The following is a 24,605-nucleotide window of genomic DNA, read 5'->3' as shown; positions in this document are numbered from 1 at the left end:
TGTTTTTGAGTGCTTGTGGTGTGCCAGGGACTATTCTAAATGTTTTGCCTGTATTAACTAATTTAATCTTCACAACAATCTGATCAGGTAATATAGTTATGGGTTGAATTGTGTCCCGCTCCACAAAAAATGATACGTTGAAATCCTAACGCCCCCAATACCCCAAATGTGACCTTATTTGCAGATAGCATCTTTATAGAGGTTATCAAGTTAAAATGAAATCTTTAGGGTGGGCCCTAACCCAATATGACTGGTATACTTAAAAAAAGGGGACATTTGGACAGAGACAGACACACATAGAGAGAAGACAATGTGAAGAGACACAGGGAGAAGACAGCCATCTACAACTCAGGGAGAGATGCTGGGAACAGATCCTTCCCTCACAGCCTTCAGAGAAAACCAATCCTGACAACACCTTGATTGTAGGCTTTTCTAGCCTCCAGAACAGTTAGACAATAAATTTGTGTTGTTTAAGCCACTCAGTCTGTGGCATGTTGTTATGGCAGCCCTAGCAAATGAATACACTAGCACTATTACTATTGCTCCCATTTTATGGTTAAGGAAACTGAGGGACAGAGAGGGTAAGTAACTTGCCCAAAGTTGTACAGCTGGTAAATGGAATAGGAGCGCAGGCAGTCTGGCTCCAGAGTCTGCTCTTCTAACTAGCTAAGATAGTCAACGTTTCTGAATTCAATTATTGCAGACAATGCTCTTGGTTCCTTGACAAGCTTTTTCCACACAATGCAGGGCACCATTATGATGAACCATTGTTTAAGGTGCACACAAAGTGAAACAAAACAACAATAAAGTAACATAACAACAACCACAAAACAAATACTAAGCCCTTGTATTGAGCACTAATTATGAGTCAGGTGTCATTCCAGGAACTGATTCTATGAAGAGGAAAATGTTGTGGTCTCTTCGGGAGTTCAAACCTTGGAAGGGAAACATGTTCCTTCGGCAGGGCGAGAGAGCTGGAGTACATCGGGGAGAGGTGAGTGAATTTCGCCTGGGGAGAGGCAAAGACCTTTACGGAAAAGACTCCATAGACGAGATAACCTTTGAATTGGACCTTACTAAGTGGAAAGAATTATGGCAGGTGGCTAAATAGAGAAACATTTAGAAATAGTTTCATGTTGGTGAATGTAATTGTAGGCATTATCAGGATTAATTTTAAGAATATGTGGGGACTTCCCTGGTGGTGCAGTGGTTAAGAATCCGCCTGCCAATGCAGGGGACACGGGTTCGAGCTCTGGTCCGGGAAGATCCCACATGCCGCGGAGCAACTCAGCCCGTGAGCCACGACTACTGAGCCTGCGCTCTAGAGCCTGCGAGCCACAACTACTGAAGCCCACGTGCCACAACTACTGAAGCCTACGTGCCTAGAGCCTGTGCTCTACAACAAGAGAAGCCCTCGCACCGCAACGAAGAGTAGCCCCCGCTCGCCTCAACTAGAGAAAGCGCGTGCGCAGCAACGAAGACTCAATGCAGCCAATAAATAAATAAGTAAAATAAATCTATTAAAAAAAAAAGTTAAAAAAGAAAAAAGAATATATGGATGCAAGAGAAACACTGGAGATCCAGGTGAATGTTTGGCAAAATTACTTGTATCCATTGAGAGAATAGCTGTAGATAATAGGTGTTTTCCTGCTTTCCACAGTTATATTCCAAAGGCCATTGACTTAGAGCTTAATAAGCCCACATAACCAACTGAGTGGAAAGGATTGGAAACCTCCATTGGATTCTCAGGGACAGTTGAATCTGTACCTCAGAAGCCTGGGGTCAGTGGGGAGGCTGCCTGAAGTCCCAGGATTAGGGGACCCAACTCTTATACTGAGGCAGAGGGGACAAACATGTAGTCCCTGGGATAGATCTGGATCTTTGTCATGTTTGACCTTCACAGTATTAGCTAACACTGATAATCAGCAGCTTTCTAATAATATAAGGATTTCTGTCTTCTCTTTTAAAAATGTCCAACCATCTGGCAGTACTAGGCCGATATTCCTACAGGGGCTGCCTTTGTGTATTAGGGGACGCTCTCCAATGCTGTGGTTACAATAGACCTGAGCGTGTAATGAATCAACCTGAGAAAACTTTGTTTCTCAGTCTCATGTCAAAATCTACATGTCAGTGTAATTTAGGTAGTTCCTCTCTAAGTGGTGACCTAGGGATCCAGCTTCTTCTATCCTATGGCTCTGTCATGTCCGTTGCATCATTGCATGGCTCCCAAGATTTCCCTGGGCATCTTCACCACTTCAGTTTGGGGAAGAAAAGAGTGCATGATTGAACAGAAACTTTTTTCATGGGCCAGGCCTGGATGTAGCTTTCATTCCTTCTGTCCACATGATATTGGCCAGAACTCAGTCATATGGCCCCAACTAATTACAAGGAAAGCTGAGAAATATGGTCTATCAGGAAGGAAAGGAAATAGTTTGGTAACCACATAGCAACCCCAGATGTATTCTCTAGTTCACCATAGTTCTCACCCATAGTGAGAACTCAGTCATAGTTAGACTTCTTCACTGATTTGTTATTTACCTAGCGTGTGTAGGCATTGGGGTTTGCAGTCTCTGATTTAGGTATTGGGAGTTGTAGTGGAAATTACCCAAATTGGAATTAAACAGGCCTGTGTTTGAAAATTTATTAGCCGCGGTATTACTTAAGATGGTGGTGATTTAAAGAGATAGCAAAACACAGTGGCTTAAATGAGATAGAAGTTTATCTCTCTCTCACTTAAAAGTCTAATTTGGTAGATGATCCCAGGATGTAGGGCAGCTCTAATTCATAAGGTCATTCAGGAACCCAGGTTCCTTCTATCTTGTTGCTCTGCCATCTCCCGAGTCATTAACCTGGTCCCTGTGATTGAAGATGGTTCATCATCACCACCCGTGGGAAGAAGAAAAAAGGAACTAGAGTGCATGACCTGGAAATTAATCACATGCCTCCCTTCCGCTCACATCCCACTAACAAAAATATAGTTATATGGCCCACAAAACTTCAGGGAAGCCTGGAAAATGTGACCTTCTGCTGGTGTGCCCAGCTATAACCTTGGAAGTTAAGTTATTAAGAGAAGAATAGGGGGGTCAACTATCAGTCACTATTTGTGTGGCTTTGGAAAAATACTTAATCTCTTTGTGCCCCTTTAATCTATTTCTTAATCTGTAAGAAGGTGGTAATTGGACCCTCCTGTGTGAGTTAGGAATATGTTTAGCTACAATTAACAGAAAACCTACCCACAGCAGATTAAACAAATAGAACTTTAATTTTCTTATATAACAGAAGATCTGAAGGTAGGTTTTTCTTGAGCAGGTTGATGTTTGGGAAAATATTTCTGACTTTTTCTTTTTTCTTTTTTGTCTTTCTTTCATGGTCCCAGGACAGCTGATCAAAGGCAAGAGGAAGGGGAAAAAGGACAGCACCATTTGCATCTTTCACCTTAACCAAGAACAGCAAAAATCTTTCCAAGCTCCCATGCATTCAGTGAGTGATAAATACATATGATCTCGAAAGAGTTACTTAATCACTCTGAACCTCAGTTTCCTCATTTATTTATATGGGAGGCTAATACCTCTCTCATGGGATAGTTGTGAGGATCAATGAAATAATATTTTTAATATGTTTGGAACACTACCTGACACATGACAGGTGCTCAACCAAGGAAAGGAATTGTTATCTGAGGAAGCAGAAAGAGCATGGGCTTTGACAGTTTTGTGTTGGAATCCTGACTCTAATCCACATGACTTTAAGTTGTTTACCCTCTTTGAATCTGTTTCCTGTTCCTGAAAAATGGGGATAATAATACCTTCTTTACGGGGCTGTCGTGAAGATTAAGTGGAATTGTAGATACTAAGCGCCTGGCTGAGAGGAGCAATTCTTTCAAAGTTTAATCAGGAGCCACCCTGAATTTACCTGGGGTTGAGTAGGAGAAACTGGAGATGTTGGGTGTGTATTGCTGAGCTAGCTTCTCCTGGCTCACGCATAGCAGGTTGGGGCCACGTAACCATGATGAGGAGAGTAAAAACCCCAACACAGAGGTTCGATGGGAAAGCCAAACGCAGGCCAGGTCAGGTCAGTAAAAGAAGCAGAAGTCTAATAGCCAGTTCACCCTCCACTCTGCCTGAGTCAGAGACAGCTATCTAGGTGAGTCTGAACAGGACTGGTTACCTGTCTAGGCAGGAGGCTGGACTTTTCTCAACCAGAGAGCAATGGTAAGCTCTGACGGCCTGGAGGTGACCGGCAAACCCTGACAGGGTCTTGCAAGCAGAGCGCCCAGGGCAGGGCTCTGGGGGAAGCCTTTAGCAGGGTGGCCGAGCCGCTGTGATGGGGCAGGGGGATGTGACTGAGGTCAGCCTCAGGAATTACAAGGAGGTTGGAGGTCTTGACTGGCTGTAAAGACTTCATTTCCTGGGGGCAAATTTGATCAATTAAAGGAAGAGGGCCTTCCCTCCGCATAACTTCTGGGAGGGGCTTGTTGGGGAAACATATATTGAGGGGGCAAGATTAAACAAAGTCAGTGTTTATCCCAACCAGTTTGCTCCCCTCCTTTCTTCCCTTCCTCCCTTCCTTTCTTCCTTCCTTCCTTCCTTTCTTCCTTCCTTCCTTCTTTCCTTTCTTCCTTCCTTCCTACACCTTTATTGATATATGATTTATGTACCATAAAATTCATCCATTAAAATATACAATTCAACAGTTTTTAGTATATTCACAGAATTGTGCAACCAATACCACTATTTAATTCCAGAATATTTTCATCACTCCAGAAAGAAAACCTGTACCTGTCAGTAGTCACTCCCCATTCTCCTACCCACCCCTTAGCCCCTGGCAACTATTAATCTACTTTTCGTACCTATGGATTTGCCTATTCTGGATAATTCATAGAAATGTAATCACACAATGTGTGGTCTTTTGTGACTGGCTTTTTTCACTTCTCATAATGCTTATCACTTCCACTTATCATATTGTAGCATGTATCAGTATTTCATTCCTTTATATGGTTGAATAATTTCCCCGTGTATAAATATACCACATTTTATTTGTCACTCAACAGTCGATGGACAGTTAGGGTCCTTCCACTCTTTTTTGGTGGTTATGAAGAACATTGTTATGAGCATTATGTGTAAGTTTCTATGTGGACATATTTTCATTTCTCTTGGGAATATACCTAGGAATAGAACTGCTGGGTTATATGGTACCGCTATGTTTAACTTTCTGAGGAAATCCCAGACTGTTTTCCACAATGGCTGCACCATTTTACATTTCCACCACTATATATGAGAATTTCAATTTCTCCACATCCCCACCAAAAAGCTAGTCTTTATTTTTAAATTAATTTTTATTGGAATATAGTTGATTTACAATGTTGTGTTAGTTTCTGCTGTACAGGAAAGTATATCAGTTATACATATACATATATCCACTCTTTTCAAGATTCTTTTCCCATATAGGTCATTACAGAATATTGAGAAGAGTTCCCTGCGCTATACAGTAGGTCCTTATTCGTTATCTATTTAATATATAGTAGTGTGTATATGTCAATCCCAATCTCCCAATTTATCCCTTTCCCCCCATTTTCCCCCGTGGTAACCATAAGTTTGTTTTCTACATCTGTTGACTCTATTTCTGTTTTGTAAATAAGTTCATTTTTACCATTTTTTTAGATTTTACATATAAGCGATATACGATATTTGTCTTTCTCTGTCTGACTTATTGTCTGTCTTTTTTATTTAGTGGTTCTGAAGTGGTACCTCCTCACTGGTTTTGATTGTCATTTCTCTGATGCTTAAAGATTTGAGTATCCCTACCTTTTCTTAAGAGCATGGAGATCCTTCTTTAGGAAATGGCATGGAGATCAAGCAGCTACTGAGGGAGGGAGGGGACAAGCCCTACTGCATCCCAGCATGGCTTCTGAGACAGAGCTTGTGCTCAGTTATTCAGAGAAGGACCAAGAAGAATTGGAAAGGAGGTGTTCTGAGTCCACTGACAATTTGCTTCTGGTTTCCCAACTTGGGTAACAGAGATTGTTGTTGTCTCTCCCAGGGCTGAAGGATGGAGGCTCCTGCTCTAAGTGGAAAGTTGCTTTAAAAGGCAAGATGGTTAATATAGTCAAATATTCAAAAGTGTTAAAGTTGCTCCATTTGACTTTGCTGGAAAAAAGTTTTATGAACAAGGTCAAGAATTCATCAGGTGCCCCAGCAAGCCTTAGGCAAAACGATTTAGTGTTTAGAGCTCTGGTTCCCAGCCTCTCGCTGAGTTCTCCTTTTCTGTGAGCACAGACTGATAATTAAAGACCCCAACTGGCTGGAAGTAAGTGAGCAAAGAGTTTCATGGCCATCTCTGTGGAACTAGATGGAACTGCTTCCTCTTCCTCCAGTACCCAGGCACCAAGGTCATCAAGAGGCTGCCTCACTCCCTGCCCTGCCCCCACCCCCTTCCTGCAGGGGAGAAAATGATCTATTTCACTAGTGTGCTCTGTTTTTAATTTTTAATTAACGAATTAATTAATACATCTTTATTGGAGTATAATTGCTTCACAATGCTGTGTTAATTTCTGTTGTACAACAAAGTGAATCAGCTATACACATACATATACCCCATATCCTCTCCCTCTTGCGTCTCCCTCCCACCCACCCTATGGCACCCCTCTAGGTGGTCACAAAGCACTGAGCTGATCTCCCTGTGCTATGCGGCTGCTTCCCACTAGCTAGCTATTTTACATTTGGTAGTGTATATATGTCCATGCCACTCTCTCACTTCGTCCCAGCTTACCCTTCCCCCTCCCGTGTCCTCAAGTCCATTCTCTACGTCTGCGTCTTTATTCCTGTCCTGCCCCTAGGTTCATCAGTACCATTTTTTTTTTTTTTTTAGATTCCATACATATGTGTTAGCATACAGTATTTGTTTTTCTCTTTCTGACTTACTTCACTCTGTATGACAGACTCTAGGTCCATCCACCTCACTACAAATAACTCAATTTCATTTCTTTTCTATGGCTGAGTAATATTCCATTGTATATATGTGCCACATCTTCTTTATCCATTCCTCTGTCGATGGACACTTAGGTTGCTTCCATGTCCTGGTTATTGTAAATAGAGCTGCAGTGAACATTGTGGCACATGACTCTTTTTGAATTATGGTTTTTTAAAAGCACTAAATTCACCACTGCCCTCCTCCTCCACAATTCCCACTTTTCCTCCTCTCTAACCATAAAACAAGGTCGTAGACCTGAGATCTTCTGAAATCTTGCTTTAAGTGCTCTTCGCAAGGAATTCTCTTTGGGCTACTTTAGAGAACTAGGAAGGAAGAAAATCCTCTCCTTCTGCCTGGGAAGAATAGGGAAAGATGAGAATGTCTCCTTACACTCCGGCAGGGAGAACTCCCCAGGAAGAAGCAATAACTCACGGCTCTGCTGGCTGTTCTTTGAAGTGGGAGAACCTGGTATTTTCTGAAAAACCACCACCATTTTAAACAGTATTCTAATAGCCCTCTGATGGGGAGGTGGGGGTGGGGGACAGGGATGGGAGCTGCTTTGCAGAAGGAGCAGCCAGCTGTCTGAAAGATCTGCTCCTTTGAAATGCCTGAAGCTTTTTTCTTCAAAGGATGGCTAAGTGGAATCTGGTTTTCAGGTATTCTGAAAACCTCTCCAGATTTTCAGCAACTTTCCTAGCTTGTGTGGAGACCACTCATGTACTTATAAAAATAATAATCTGTAAGATCTATCACATTCTGTGTCTGTTCCAGGTAAGTTCCCAGCCATGAAAGGCATGAGTCATGCTCTGTGGAGAAGGAAGTTGGCTGTATCTCTCACTCTGTTGGTCAAAGATCAGGAATAAAGGTGGAAGGGATTATTTTAAAAGTTAGGAAAGGAAGTGGACACCCACATATGTTGCAATACAGGACCAAGAGATTTGCTGATATGCTCTTGTATGACTTGGGATGAAAATTCGCTTGTAGTGAATAAAAGAGGACAGGAAAAGAACTTTCTTCTGGAGTGTTCTTGGCTGGGTGGGAGACGGGGTGGGGAGAAGGACCAATGGTATCAGGAGAACATATCTGTGTGCTAATGACTGGTATTCTGATGGAGAAATGAATGGTTCCATCCCCAAACTAGCTCCAAAGCTATAAATTTTCCTAGACCCAAGAAGTTATTTTCAATCTGAAATTAAAAAAAAAAAAACAAAAAACTGCTTGCTATTTTTTTTCCAAATGTGTTCCCCAAACACCAACAGTTGACTCTTAACTTCTCTCGTTGGGGTGAAGGGGTAGAAAAGGAGGGACAAGAGGCAGTGGAGAAGCTGCAACCAATCTGTAATCCTGGTGTGGTCCAGGAATACAGAAATCAAAGACATTCCTGGTCATCACTCTATTATAATTAATCCTTTTGGATTCTTAGAAGGATTAAGATAATTTACATAAAAATTTTTCTTCATCATACTCACCTTGTTAATCTACTTGCTGGAGGGAATCCATAGGTTCACTGAAAGTTAATGAGTTCTTAGACTAAAAATTGGAGTGTGTGTAACGGAATTGTAGCATTTAGCAGAACTATGTGGGAGGTTAGAATGCTGTAACTATACAGATTATTTAAAAATAAAACTATTTACATGCCAAAATTGATACAAAAGCATTCCTCCGCATGAATAAGAAAATAAACACAATATTCTGGAAGAGGCTGTATAATCGTCTGGGAAAGAATTGTTTCACTGAGGATAGAGACATTAATGTATATATTACGTCTTCCGTTGAAATCCAAGCCATTTTGTTTTGCAGATGAGATTTGGAAAATTAAATACATTTGCATAATTGCCAACATATAGACTTAAAAGTCATAAAAAGATTTGTTAAGTTGCTTGTATATGCCCATTATAAAAATAGTCAGTGACCGTAGTTTTAAAACCCATAGCAAAGCACATATTCTGCCAAACAGTATTATACAATCATTCATTTTGCATGCATTGCTTGAGTGCCTGCTGTGTGCCAGGCACTGTACTAGTTTCTGGGTCTATAATGATGAACTAGAGAGTCATCCAGGGTGATCATAGAGCAGAACATTTAAAATGGAAACTGCCCCAGAAAATACAGATGACTGATTGCTATAATTACACATCATGACTTGTTGGATATTGCAAATTTTGCTATGTCCTTTGATTGAATTTAATGAGTAACTTTTTTCATGTGACAAAATGTCAGTATTTATACATAGATTTCCACACGTGGTTTATGGGCTTTCGTTAATGTTAAGTCCCTGAAGCCCGCAATTTAGAAATGGCTTACATTCCAGAAGTTTGTTTACAAGTCACTTTTTCGGTGGTTGGTTTCCAAAGCCAATCAGCTAAAACCTATTTAATCTAAAAAAGTAGCTGTAACAAAGCACTGGCCATATAATTAAAACTAACCACCAGGTTTAACACTGTGTCTAAGGTTGAGGGCATGCAAAGTTCAACTTGTGGTTCTAGAAGCACTTTTTTCCTAGAAGCAGCAGGCAGATGGAGTGGGAACATTCCCCTAATTCCAAGATAATCAAGGGAATGATCACCCACACAGGGGCAGGGCCAGGTTTTGTGGTGGCCAGAGGTTATAACATATGGGGGTCTTCTCTAAGTAGACGAATACACAATTAGGAAGACCAAATTAGACATGGGACCTCGGAAGGGAGCTGTGCGAGGACGCCTGGAGATTAAACTTCATTGGCATCCCTGCAAATCTGCTCCTTCACCTCTGACAGGTCAGGCCAGGGGTAACAATTGATGGACGGGATATTGGAGAGAGGAGGTGAAGATTAGTGGGGAGCAGTTAAAAGACTAAGAGAGATAGATACCAGGACCTTCACAGATGGGATGTTTAACAGCTGGGGTTGTTTGTTTCTATGTCAGGGATAGTGTCAGGGCTAAGGGCATCTTGTTGGAGGGACAGGCCTTTGGGGTGGCAGCATGGGGACATTAACAGGATCAGTGAAAGAACGGGTGGCACTGGCCCAAAGGCTAAAAGTAGAGGGATGGGCATGGGGACAGTTTCTACGGCTGAAGTGGGGTGAGGTGCAGGAGTTCAGATTCGCTCCACATTGATGTGATTGGGGGTAGAAGGATTGGGTCAGCATCAGGGAAGGGGATTGTGAGGGAAGAAGGGAAATACATTCTCACCTGCAGCAGGAGGAAAGAAGCGACAGGCGCAGGGGTGGTGAGGAAGGGCGGGGTCCCACTGAGTCCAGAAGGGCAGTGATGTGAGAGCCTTGCATAAGTAAGAAGGCTTGAGTCAGGCACTGCTTGTCATCATGAAGAATGGTAAGGCTCGTACCAGGCCAGAACATAATTTGGATAACTTATGAATTGAGAAAACCCAATCATTTACAACAATTTGTTAGCAAACTCTCATGAACCTATAAATCATCTGTGGTAGTTAGGCTTAGGTTAAACTTTAGCAAGTACCCTGTGGTGACAGAAGATAGACCCATGATCTTTAAATAAAGGCCACTGGCTTGGACAAGATTAATTGTCTTTCCTGAAGAACAGGTGGAATGGGATTTTGATTCCTTATGCTAGAGCAGCTTGAAACAAAGCCAGCTGAGAAAGGAAGTGTCTGTATTTGAGCACCACGTTGTCATTTCCCCCTAAAATCTCTCTCAGGGAGAAGCTCTGAATCCGAGTTTCCATAGCTCAGCCAGAGCCTGAAGGAAAAGTCTGACCAGAGGAGTTTCCACATTTAATGCCCTAAGTGTTCTGGTTCTGAAAAGAATGCAGAGGCTGTTATTCTTAAATGTGTATCTACTAAGAGTGTCATTGAAAAAGCCATCTACAACATTGGGCAATGATAAAGAATGGCAGTTGTGAAACATAGGGGTGGAGTGCCAAACACGACATGCTCCATGTGTTTGGAGTTCTGCTATCTGAACCCAAGATCGTATATTATATGAAAGAGTCCTGAGGGCAAGGGATTGTAAAGCAAGAACTAGAAAATGTGTACTTCTGAAGTAGATCTGTCAGGCTCTCTGACCAGAAAAACAGAAGCCATTCCAGGTTTTTCCAACAGAGGGAATTTAATATAGAGAATTGGTTCCCTAGGAAATGGAAGGACTGAGAAGCCGAACATGGAATCCAGAGCAGGATTCCAGAGGTTGCAACAGTAGGAAGCTGCTCCCAGCTTAATGCCGGAGGGACGATAGGAAGTGGCATTATCAGAGCCCAGAAATCAGGGTCTTCCAGTGAGACCCAGAACCATAGTTGAGGCTTCCCAGTTGGAGCTGAGACCATATAACTGGTGCTGGAAATAACCCAGGAAATAGAGAAAAATACCCTGCTTTCTTCCTTCCTTCCATCCTTCATTCTAGTGTCCTAGCCTTCCATGGGCTGAACCTAGATGGAAACCAGAGGTCAAAGAAACCTGGGAAATGTAGTTCCCTACAACCAAAACAGACTGCTGGATTCATATGAGAGCATACTGAATGTTAAATTTTGTATAATGCAGGATGTTACCAACCACCTTGGAATCAGCAAGCTCTCATATCATCGACCCTGCATTATTTCTATAAGGTAACTAGAAAATGTTACCACATCCCCAGTGAAATGCCTTAACTTAACTTTCATTATTTTTAATATAAAAATTATTTGTGAATAGGTCATATAGGCACATGAAACAAAACTCAAAAGTTACATAAGGTTAAGTGGTGAAAAATCTCAGTCACTCCTCACCAGCCCTAGACATCTGATTCTCTTGCCCAGAGGCAACCCCCCTGGACCAGTTATTTGTATGTATCTTTCTATGTATCTATACATCTATATCTACATTTATATCAAATGTCTACTTAGGTCTCTACCCATATCTATATCTTAACATATATCTATCCTTTTTTCTATATATGGAAGATATATATTTCCCCACATGCATATGGTAACACACTATATGCATTATTCTAATGATCTACATTTTAGCACCAACTGGCACCTACTAATTTAACACTGAAAATATTTCTTCTCTTTGGAAATAAAATGGGTGTGCCCATTAGGTCAGACGTGTGCCCAGATGATGAAGAGCTATTAATCATAAGGCTTGCAGACATCCAATGTTCAACTAGTCATGCAAAGAATTCTCCAAGGCAGTAATTCAGCAGAAGTTTTGTCAGGTCTGTCAGAATGATTCAAGGGTTTGGAATGACTCACTGGGGCTTGAGTTAAATAATCTTGGCTTAATCATATCACTTGGAGCAAAGGTAAGTTGAAGATTTAAATCCTGGTAGCTCAGTATCTCATCTGGACAGTGGCAGAGGAATTCTCTGCCCAGCAGCAGTGTCAGGGTAAAAAAAAAAAAAATCCCTAGATGTCTCATACTGTGCACCAAGATAATGTCCACGTGGGTTACAGAATTTGCATGTATGTATATGTTTATGTGTATGTGTATATACACATACAAATACATATATTCATACATACTACATATATACACTGGAAGGAAAATTTCTCACATCTCTAGAGCAGGGATATCTTTATAAGCTTAGAAATGATAGAAGAAATTACAAAGACAAAAACAAATTGAATTTATTATAAGAATATTAATATGTTCTGCATATAAAAACATGAGAACACAAAAAATGCACGATACTGGGAAAATATTTTAACAAATGTGGCAGATAAAAGGATGATATCTTAATTAACATATTGATATGAGGTCATATAGTGTGGTGAGAACAAGAGCCTTAGCCCTGATGTTGGACTTCCTATGATGTGAAACTATTTAGGTCTTAATTTCTTCATCTGTAAAATAGTGGCAATAGTAATACTTACTGGGGCTTTGTGAACTTAAAATGTGAGCTGCCTGTATAGTAATTACAACAGTGCCACTTGATAAACACTCAGTAGGATTTGTTATTATTTTTACTAATAAAAAAATTTTTAGATAAATAAATAGAAAAAAGACCTGAACGGTCAATTCACCAGGTGCAATTAACAAATCAGCACAAGGGAAATTCAAATTTATAATTTATTCCAAAAATATATTGTTCAACTTTTTCCAAAATAGTTTTAAAATTTAATACCTAATGCTAATGAGGATAGAGTAAAAGCAAAACATTATTTTGTGGCAATAATATTAGAACTATCCTTTGGAAAAGAAAATTGGCAATGTATATTATGAGCCATAAAATGTTTAAATTCTTGTTTAATTTGATACTTCTGCTATTTAGAATTTTCCTCAAAGATATAATTCAAAGAGCTAACATGTTATAAACTTATTTTTTTTGCACTATTTATGAGAACTGTATAAAGTCCAAAGCAGCCAATATGTGTACTTACATTCTGGTACAATGATTGAATGTAAATGTATCAATACCAAATACCAGATGATAGTTATTTGCAACAAAATGACAATTCATAGACTACAGTTATGTAGTTTATACTAAAAATTTTAAATTTGATGATCATGTACAGACATTCTTATATAATTTTGCAATTTTGTATGTTTTACACATATTTAGGCCCATAATAAAAGCCTGGAAAACAGTACGCAAAAATAAAAATAGTTGTGTTTGGGTGATCCAATTACAAGTGATCATTTTTCTTTCTTTCTTTTTTAGTCCTTTCAAGTTTCTTTAAAGTGACTTTTAAATCACAAAAGCAATGCATGCTAATTGTTTTAAAAAAGGTAAACATTTCAGAGGTGTATAAAGAGGAAGTAAATGTCTTCCAATAATCCCCTTCTCCAATTTTCTACTTTCCTATCTCTATTTCCTCCCATCAGATCCCATTTCTTTCCTCAGAGATGATAATTTAGGAATATGTCCTCCCAGATACCTCTGTCAGCTTTTACACACACGTGCATTTGCACATGCAACACACACATTTCTTATGTTAATGGGATTCCTACTATTCTATAACTTGTTGTTTTGGTTTCGTCAATATATAAATATATATGTATTTCATCTAATTCCCTGTCAGTTCAATAGAACTGTCTTACTATTTTTAATGAATGGCTACATTGTATCCTGTAATGTGGGCATACCACAATTTGTTTAACCAACCCATTATTCATGATATTTTTGTCTAGTTTCCAATTTTTTGCTGTTGGAGACATTGCTGCAATCCTTGTACAGTTCATAGGTATATGTGAGTATTTCTTTAGGATAGAGTCCAAGAATGAAATTGCTGGGTCAAAGAGTCAACATTCTTTGAATTTGCACACTCAAATTTCTGACTGTTACTGCCAAATCATATTGTGAGATGACTTTATCAACTTATATCTCCATGAGATTTTTTTTTTTTTTTAAAGTAGTCAAAAACAGGAGTCCCATGAAACTCATATAAGACACAGTCAATGTGCCTATACCCAATTGGTCTTCACCCCAGAAGTGTGTTGTTTAATTTTGGTTTTACCCTTTCAGATATCCTCATGAGTTTGGCTCACTCATGATTCTACCATCTCCCATGCCCCCCCCCTTTTTTTTTTTTGAGAACTTGTGATTATCATCTGTTCAGAATGCCCATTTCTGACCTAGGCCCTAGAAATGGATATGAACAGGATGGAGGACATTAAAGATCAGTAGCTTTGTAAATTAAGCTAATTTTTACACCCTGTTCCTGGGCCTGGCTGTGCAGTTGCCTGGGCAAGTGGGTACTGACATCTAGTCTGTGTTCCACTTGCCGAAGAACCCGTGCCCTGGGTCCAAGCAGGGCAGGGCAGAGTTCACCCAGAGGAAATAGTTCCTATACAAGCTCAAAATGCCTTATGGGATTTCAGCTGCCCTGATAATTCAGAGTTAAACATTTCTTTATATAACTGATTCTTCAGTCCTTTATTTAACTGATATTATTGCTAGGGCTCATCATATTAAAAGGATAATGAAAAATTTATATTGATAATTAGCCCTAGGATTTAAAATATAAGTACAGTTCAAGCATAGTTGATCATTTGGCTATGATGAAAAAAAGTTTTGATGAGCTAAGCCCAATGAGCATACAAACCATTAGATAAAGAATTATAATTGAAAATATAGTCTGATCATTTCCATATCATTGATAGATTTTGGAAAATTATAAAACTTAACTCTGACATATATACTTCCAAGTAATGAAATAAAATGGGTTTAGGATACATCCAGCATAAAATTGCTATAGTCACTGAGTGTGGTTGCACCGTAAAATTATTTTTTTCTCAAGTCCAAATCGAGATATTTTCAAACAGGTATAATTATTGCTGTACAATGGATGTTAAACAAGATATTTCACTTCATCTGTAAGTAGGCACAAGTAATAACAGTTTCAGTAGTTAGCTATCTTATAAGTTGTGGATCGTCTAATTTAAGAAGACATCTATACTGCACGTCACATTGTTTAAACTGGAACTACACAGTGTGTCTGTAAAGGCCGTCAATAGTGAATAATTAAAGGAAAATACTGAGCTGAGACGAGGGAATGATGTACATAGACTGGGTAAGGATCTCACAAAACTCTTAGCATGGGTTAATCTCATAGGCCTAAATAGCATCAAGAAAGTTTAAGTTAGATCAAAAGGAAGGAAGGAAGGAAGGAAGGAAGGAAGGAAGCAAGGAAGGAAGGGAAGGAGGGAAGGAAGGAGAGAGAGAGAGGGTTTGAGCAAAGGTGAGAGGAATGAAGAAGGAAGAGGTAAGGAAAATCTTACAGAGAGAAGGAGTGGTTACCTGGAGTTTTCAGGGTAAGTACATCATCTTTTGGGAATATCTTTATGAACAAGACACATGAGTTTATGAAAGTAGGCTTTTTTGTTTTTATTTTTGGTGATGGCAAGGAAGGAGGTTTTGGAAGAGAATGAAAGAGACAAACTCTTGATTAGAGATTCTGAAATCCCACAAAATAATTCCTGACTCTGACAGTTGGCAGGCATACATTTGATGGTTCCAATACAGATAGCGATCAGTATTTAACAAAGAGAATTACTCTTGCTTGGCTTTCTGTGACTTTCCCATTAAGAGGGAAAGTGAGAACTGAATGCCTGTGGATCCCAGCTCTCCGGCTCCTTCTGACAGCTCCAGACTCTTCAGAGTCTGCAAGGACTCCTATCCTGAGCTGCTTGCAGGGGTTGGATCTATTAATGCGAAGTTGCCAAGTCTCGATAACACTGAGTCCAGCCTGGGCCCAGCTGTTGAGTCCATGAAGGTCTCAGGCAAAATAAGACCTCGTAGGGCTGGTAGGAGCAGAGAGTCAGGTGGGAGGGCAACTTTACACACATGTGCGAGAAGGTGGATAAGGGAGGAGGTACATGGCAGCCACAACTATTTGCCAAATTCTCTATTGATGGCAGCAGCTTTGGGGCAAGCTATTCTGAGTTACTGCGGTAACATAAAGTGGTAAAGTCAAGCCACAGAAAGCCCCTGTGATTTTCACATTTTGTTTAAGCTTCACAATCTAGCATCTTTGTGAAACTGCTAAACTGAGTCAGTTTACAAATAACATTGGACTGATCTCAATTACCTCATCAGTTCTTTCCTTTTTTTTTTTCACAAGAGTATTTCCTATCACAGAAACTGGTCTCTCCCTCCCACCCTCCAATTCCTCAAAATGGAGTAAGAGCGGTACGTCTGTGGGATGATTCCCTGGTTGACTGAGTGTAGTCTCCGTGGTTTTATCTCGAAGATATAGACCCTGAGGTTAAATCCCAGACCACGATAAGACACGGCACTTACCATTATACAAGACCGGAGCTCAATTGCAATAACAATAAAAATAGTTAACATTCACGAAGTCATTACAGTGAACTGGAAACTGTGCTAAGTGCCTGTACACATTGCCTAATGCAATCTGGACAACATGCCCTTTGAAATTGATGTAGACTTGTAATTATTATCTGTATTATCAGTTGAAGAACTTGAATGATTGAGAAGTCAAGGAACTATGGTTCCTATGGTCACCGGGCTAGGAAATGGCGGCAACCGAGACATTTTGACTCCCAGGCAGAATTATTATACTGCATCCCCAACTAAGGAAATCAAATCCTAACCCTTAATAGACTCAAGGAGCGAGCTGGATCCATTTACCAATTGTAGCTTCCTTTTGGTATCTTTATCCATGAATATAAATTACTCTTGAACATCACCTTGGAAGGAGAGCTTTGACTTGGAAGGTTATGCACCCCTTTTGTGCAGACGGCAGCCTGCTTAGCATTCTGTACCCTCTGAGTCCCCTTGCGGGAACTTCAAAGCAGATTTAGTGCTCCTGGGAAAGAACCATCCTTCCTCAATCACAGAGGTCAGTGGAAACACTGTGAGTCTATAATCCATGACACATAGTGAGGGAGGAAATGACTTTATCTGTGGGGCTCAGGCCCAGTGATAAGGGACAGTACGAGTGGGTTTTTTCTTTCCTCGTGGTTGGCAGGAGACCAGTCAAGCTGCCGTCAGCTCCTCCCATGGCCAGAGGCTTAAAAAAAAACCCAGCAAGCTATGTCACCCAGCAGGCAGCACAAGACAGGTGACCTACCTACACACACTTCTGCCGTGTACTATGTTCACAGACTGGCTCCAGCGTCCCTTTCGCTGGGGGTTGTGTATTTTACTCTCTCAGCTTAATATTTTTGGATGGGACAGAAAAGTGTTAATGTAGTGTCATGCAGCTTCACAGAGAGGGGATAATTCTGGTTGGTCTCTCTTCCTTCCCTAGGCTAGGATGCCTGTGGGTCAGCATTTGAGATACAGTTAGATTGCATCCAACTGAACAAGGGAATACCTTGCAACTTGCTAGTGCTCTGGAAAATGTTCACGGCGCCTTGTTAAGTGAAAACAGCAGCTTATAAAACAGCAATACACTGGAAATACGCACAGAAAAGGCTAGGAGGACAGATACCGCCAAGTTAGCAGTGGTTACCTCTGGCTTGTGGGAATATGAGTGATTTCTTTTTCATTTTATTTTTCATTTGAACATTATTTATTGAGTGGTTAGCGTGATTGAGGCATAATAAATTCTCAATCAGTCTTTTCTTTTATGTTTTAAAACACACATGATATAGGAACATCTGTTTCTTCTGTAATAAGAAATAAGCTACTTTTCAAAGTCCACCTCGTACCTATTAAGAAAACTTTTACCTCCTTGGAAGGAACTCCAATGCACAAAAATCCCCAACTTACATCCAAATAAACTAGGAAGTGACCGTTGGCTCTACAGATGAGTTCACCACATGGTTCATTTAAATAGAATGCTCTCTAACACTCAATACCTGATTCAGTTCGCAATAATTTGCCTCGATCATGAGGAAAATGTAAATTCAAACTTCGTAAATTGGGCTAAAATTATTTACAGGCCTTTAGGTTTAGCTTGTTAATCCAAGTTGGAACCAAGAAATGAGGAAAGTAAACTCTGCTGATGAAACGTTGCCGTCCGTGGAATACAGAGACACAGATCCCGTGCTTCTAGCAGAGCTGCCCTCCTGCCCACCGACAGGCTCGGCAGGCTGAGCTGGCTGCAGGGCCTCCGGGTTCCTACCCCAACCGCACCCCCTCTCCCGCTCCTGTAAGCCTTGCTGCTTTCCCTCGGATTTTAGGTGCGTTGGCCACATCAGAGGCTGGTGCACTGCTAGGGGTGCGAGGAAAGAGGAACGACGCTGTGCAGCCTGGTGACATGGCCTAACGTTAGTGCACCAACAATAGAATAAAATGACCTCACCATTTTCAGAGTTAATCATAGGACTCAAGCATTAATCAGAGGGGATTTTATGTGGTCCAAGAGGCTGCAGGAGGCCTTGGGGGGAGTGAGGGGTGTGTTGGGTGCTGAGGCCCCATACTCTACTCCTATGGGAATGGAAACAGTAAGGGGTGGAAGGATAGAAACAAGGGTCCCCCTATAACCAAGAGCAGTAGAGAGGAGAGGTAGACTAGGACTCGTGTGCCTTGAAGAGTGACCTGGTATGCCCATTAGAGGTCATTTCTATTCATTTCTTAGCACGGGGCGGGCACTGGGCTAGCATGGGAGGTGCAAGGGTTGTGCCTCTCAAGTGGCTTCCAGGGCAGGGCAAGGTAAAGCTTATACAGGTACACAAATCCCATGATGCTGGAGGGAGTAAGCTGAAGGCGGTGAGAGAGAGAAGGGTGAACAGAGAGTTTGAACATACAGAGGAGCCTTCCTAGGGGAGGAAAATGTTTCCTGGATTGGGTGGCATTCAAAGGGATCACAGATTTTGACGGGCAGAGAAAGGGAGAGGGCTACCAATGGACGTACCAGCCTCAGCAAAAGCCCAGAGCTGGGAAACGTTATGTGCGCCTGTCTGTTGGAGTGTAGGGTAGAGGTGAGCGCAGTGTGCTCATGCAGGGGAAGTGCCAGCTACAGAACGAATAGTTGGTTTTGTCTTGTTTTGTTTTTTTAAACAACAGAAAGAGATATATGTCCCATGGGCACCTTTTTTGTTTTTAGTTTTTTTTAAGTGTACAATTCAGTAGTTTTTTATTCACTAAGTTGGGCAACCATCACCACTATCTAATTGCAGGATACTTTCAACACCCTCAGAAGAAACGCCATATTCACTCCTCTCTTTCCAACCTCTGGCAATTGCTAATCTACTTTCTGTCTCTATGAATTTGTCAATTCTGGACATTTTATCTAAATGGAATCACATAATATGTGGCCTTTTGTGTCAGGCTTCTTTCACTTAACATAATATTTTTAAGGTTCATTCATTTTGGAGCATCTATCAGAACTTCATTCCTTTTTATGGTCAAATTATATACCACTGTATGGATCTACCATCAGTTGATGGGCATTTGGGTTGTTTCCACCTTTTGGCTAATGTGAATAACACTGCTATGAACATTTGTTTACCCACCAGGCGTTTGTCTTAGTTAGTTTAGGCTGCTATGTTAAAAACTATATACTGGTTAGCTTATAAACAACAGAAATTTATTTCTCATAGTTCTGGAGTCTAGTGGTCCAAGATCAGGATGGCAGCATGTTTGGGTTTTGGTGAGGACCTCTTCTGGGTTGCAGACTGCCGTCTTCTTGCTGTGTCCTCAGATGGCAGAAAGAGAACCAGAGAGCTCTCCAGGCTCTCCTTTATGTGAGCACTAATCCCATTCACCCATTCAGCTCCATCCTCATGATCTAAACACCTTCCAAAGACCCCACCTCCTAACCATCACATTGTGAGGGCTAGGAATTCAACATATTAATTTTGGTGGTGGGGACACAGACATTCAGTTCATAACAGCATCTTAAATAAATATATGAGAGCACTCACTTGAGTGACCGAAGTTCCAAGTATTTTCTTCTCTACCAAAGAATCTGGAGGTCTTCCTAGGTCTTTCTTCTGGCTTGGCCCTCAAGAACTTACGTAAATTTTTTTTTTTTTTTTTTAAAGCAAGGATCCCTTTTATTTATTTATTTATTTTTTAAACATTATATTTTATTCTATTTTTTTCTTTGGCTGCGTTGGGTCTTTGTTGCTGCGGGCGGGCTTTCTCTAGTTGCAGTGAGCGGGGGGATACTCTTCGTTGCGGTGCACGGGCTTCTCCTTGCGGTGGCTTCTCTTGTTGTGGAGCATGGGCTCTAGGTGTGCGGTCTTCAATAGTTGTGGAGCGAGGGCTCAGTAGTTGTGGCATACGGGCTTAGTTGCTCTGCGGCATGTGGGATCTTCCTGGACCAGGGCTCGAACTGTGTCCCCTGCATTGGCAAGCGGATTCTTAACCACTGTGCCACCAGGGAAGTCCAGGAACGTACATAAATTTTTGAGGGCCAACTTGTTGGTTTGTTCTTTTTGCAGGCTCTGGAGTGAATCCATATCTGAGTTCCTACTTGGTAGTTTCTTAACCTAAGACCGAACATTTCTTTCTCATTCCACGTACAAACAAGGCTCAGGCTGCCACCTCTCTGTGCCCAGCTGGGTTGTTATTTGACAGGTGTGATCCCAGCTCTAGTGCATACTGCTCTGCCTGCATGGTTGTCTTTAAAGAGGTAGGGTTTCCACCCGGCCACGACAGAGGAGAAAAAATTCAAATCCTGTGGCATTCTTAAACCATCATTAATGCAAGAGAATGTTACCTAAACACTTATTTTAAACGAGGAAACATTCAAAGTTATTGTTTAAAAAAAAAACAAAAACTTGGGACTTCCCTGGTGGCACAGTGGTTAAGAATCCGCCTGCCAATGCAGAGGACAGGGGTCGAGCCCTGGTCCTGGAAGATGCCACATGCCACGGAGCAACTAAGCCCATGCGCCACAACTACTGAGCCTGTGCTCTAGAGCCCGCAAGCCACAACTACTGAGCCTGTGAGCCACAACTACTGAAGCCTATGCGCCTAGAGCCCATGCTCCGCAACAAGAGAAGCCACCACAATGAGAAGCCCGCGCACTGCAACGAAGAGTAGCTCCTGCTCACCGCAACTAGAGAAAGCCCATGCACAGCAACGAAGTCCCAACGCAGCCAAAAATAAACTAAAAAAAAACAAAAACAAAAAAACAAAACTCACTGCATAATACCCAAAACTGTACTTTTGTTCTTTTAGGTACTATTTTGAAATGTATCTAATTGTAAACTTGAGTCTAAGATAAGTAACTCTTGGCCTGAGTCCACAGATCACTTCTTAAAACTACTCTTCTTTCTCCTATCTTTTCTTTTAACCCCCTTGTCCTAACCACATACCTCTTCCCATACTCCCCTCTCAATAACTATAGAACCTCCTCTCAAAATGTTCCTAAATCATAGCCTCCCTTCTTAACACGCTCTTTCCAAACCACAGCCCCTGCCCCTTTCTTTCTAGTTACCTCATCCCCCCAAACCACAGCCCTCCTTTTCAAGACTTCTCTTTAAACTCGTTTCCCAAACACTATCTCTTTCCCAAAATCTACATCCCTGAGCTGCAGTCCACTCCCTGAAACCAAAAGACACACATGTCCTGTCATTCACCAACGGGGCTGGGACTCTCTCTGGGAGAGAAGTCTCAGCGTGTTATGACCTGTGGAGGATGTGGAGAAAGGTGAGGAAGATGTTGTGGAGAGATATGTGAGAGCCATGATTTAGTGCCCCCTGGATACGCCCCAGGCTGTGGGCAGCTCCCTTCACTTGGCTGGGCTTTGATTTTCTTATTTGGCATGTACTCAGCCTCTGGCTCATAGGAGGCTCTCAGCAATAATACTTATTGGCTCGATTAAGTGGTCGCATGAAGGACTAAGATGAGGTGACCTCCAAGCTGCTTTTGATTCTGTGTAGAATGCTAATATGCACGTGGTCAAGATGGAGAAGATCAGTAGAACTTTGGAAATTTGAATTACTCGACCAATTATCTCTGTTTTGTTTTTCACTTTGTGTAGATAGAGTCTTTTTTTGTCAAGGAGAAAAATAAATGGAATTTTACTCAGGAGAGATATAAGACAGTTACTTTCCCCTTCAGACTCTGACTCCTTGATATCGGTCAGTGGGCTGCTAATGCAAATAGCTTCGGTTCCATGGGAATAGCGGTGAGGACGATGAAATCCAGAGATGTGAACTAGGAGCACAGGATGTCCAACCAGGATCTTTCTAAATTGCTCAGAAGGCACCAGTGAAAGTGAAATGCCATTGTTAATAAATATTTGTTCATTGGTTAAAGAACATGAATACTGGGTCTACCTCTGATAAAGATATATTGTAGCTCTAAGCTTATATACCAGGGACCAAATGTAAATAAGCATGGTGGTTTCCATGAACAAGTAACCCCTTCCAAAAAGTTCTAAAAAATTTTTAACTCAAAATGGATCATACATAGATATGTAAAAAGTGAAACTATACAACTTTTAGAAGAAACCATAAGAGAAGGTCTTCATGACTTTGGATTGGGCAAGGAGTTCCTAGATAAAACACCAAAAGCATGATCCGCAAAAGAAAAAACTGATATATTGGTCTTCAAAAAAATATAAAACTTTGTTCTTTAAAAGACGTGCTAAAGAGGATGAAAAGACGAGTTACAGACTGGGACAAAATCCTTAGAAATCACATATCCATCAAAGAACTTGTATCCAGAATATATAAAGAACTCTTAAAATCTAGCAATAAGAAAACAAACAACCCAATAAAACTAGGCAAAAGATTTGGACAGATACTTCACCAAAAAAAGATACATAGGTAGAGAATAAGTACATGAAAATATGCTCAAAAGTATATTGGTCAGGGCTTCCCTGGTGGCGCAGTGGTTGAGAATCTGCCTGCCAATGCAGGGGACACAGGTTTGAGCCCTGGTCTGGGAAGATCCCACATGCCGCGGAGCAACTAGGCCCGTGAGCCACAACTACTGAGCCTGCGCATCTGGAGCCTGTGCTCCGCAACAAGAGAGGCCGCGATAGTGAGAGGCCTGCGCACCGCGATGAAGAGTGGCCCCCACTTGCCGCAACTAGAGAAAGCCCTCGCACAGAAGCAAAGACCCAACACAGCCAAAAAAATAAAAATAAAAAATAAATTAAAAAAAAAAGTATATTGGTCATCAGGGAAATGTAAATTAAAACTACAAGGTACTGCTACACGTTTATTAGAACGGCTAAGAATAAAAACAAAACTGACACTTCCAAGTGCTGACAAGGATGTGGACAAACTGGAACTTTCAGACATTGCTGGTAAGGATGTAAGATGGGGGCTTCCCTGGTGGCGCAGTGGTTGAGAATCTGCCTGCCAATGCAGGGGACATGGATTCGAACCCTGGTCTGGGAAGATCCCACATGCCGCGGAGCAACTAGGCCCGTGAGCCACAACTACTGAGCCTGCGCGTCTGGAGCCTGTGCTCTGCAACAAGAGAGGCCGCGATAGTGAGAGGCCTGCGCACTGCGATGAAGAGTGGCCCCTGCTTGCCGCAACTGGAGAAAGCTCTCACACAGAAACGAAGACCCAACACAGCAATCAATCAATCAATCAATCAATCAATCAATCAATCAATATTCAAAAAAAAAAAAAGAATGTGAGATGGTATAGCTATTCTCCAAAACAGTTCGGCAATTTCTTATGAAATAAACATACACAAACCACATGACTAGGAGTCCCAGTCCTAGTTACTTTTACCCTAGAAAAATGAAACTCAAGTTCACATAAAAACCTATATCCAAATGTTTATAGAAACGTTTATAATTTATAATTATTTATAATTGCCAACAACTGGAAACTACAATATCAATGATTTTCAAATGCATTACACTAAGTGAAAGATGCCAGAACCAAAAGGTTACATAATATGTAATTCAACTTATATGACATTCTGGAAAAGTCAAAACTATAGTATGGAGTTACTACAGCCTGAGGGCAGGTGGATTTTTCCAAGGGGAAGAATCAGGGACATTTTGAGGGTGAGGAAATTGTTCTGTATCCTGACTGCGGTAATAGTTCCATGACTTTATGCGCTTGTTAAAACTTACAGAATTGTACACCAAAAAAACAAACAAAAAAAAAGAAATGGGGTCGGGGGTAGTTAATTTACTGTATGTGAAGTGAAAAAGAAAAAAAGTTCTGCGAGTAATGAAGGTGAAAGAAAAAACTGGTCAGGAACTACCCTTGGTTAATCATGAAGCTTTAATTTTTACCCAGAATAATCCTGTTTTTGGTGCTTAACTAATAGCACAATGAGTACAAATGAACGTTTTCCTGATACTATATTTACATAGCAGCTAAGGTGACCCTTAAAGACATTCCCAAACAAGGGGCAGCTCTATCCC

The 24,605-nt window shown here is 41.1% G+C and overlaps 1 long non-coding RNA gene across 3 annotated transcripts in view; it reads left to right on the top strand.

Moving 5' to 3' along the window:
- LOC309659726 overlaps positions 1 to 23,820 on the top strand; it is a 94,112-nt gene extending 70,292 nt beyond the window's left edge. Inside the window, exons 4-5 of one of the 3 annotated variants that reach the window (XR_014262912.1) lie at positions 873 to 994; positions 3,377 to 23,820. This is a non-coding gene — a long non-coding RNA (uncharacterized lncRNA). Of the gene's footprint in view, positions 1 to 872 lie in introns of all 3 variants that reach the window. The other 2 variants (XR_014262911.1, XR_014262913.1) reach the window with 2 other exon arrangements.
- The last annotated feature ends 785 nt before the right edge of the window (positions 23,821 to 24,605 follow it).

Source organism: Balaenoptera physalus, assembly GCF_965194825.1.
Source record: "Balaenoptera physalus genome assembly, chromosome: 4".
NCBI lineage: Eukaryota > Metazoa > Chordata > Mammalia > Artiodactyla > Balaenopteridae > Balaenoptera > Balaenoptera physalus.
This window is presented reverse-complemented; position numbering and strand designations above follow the sequence as displayed.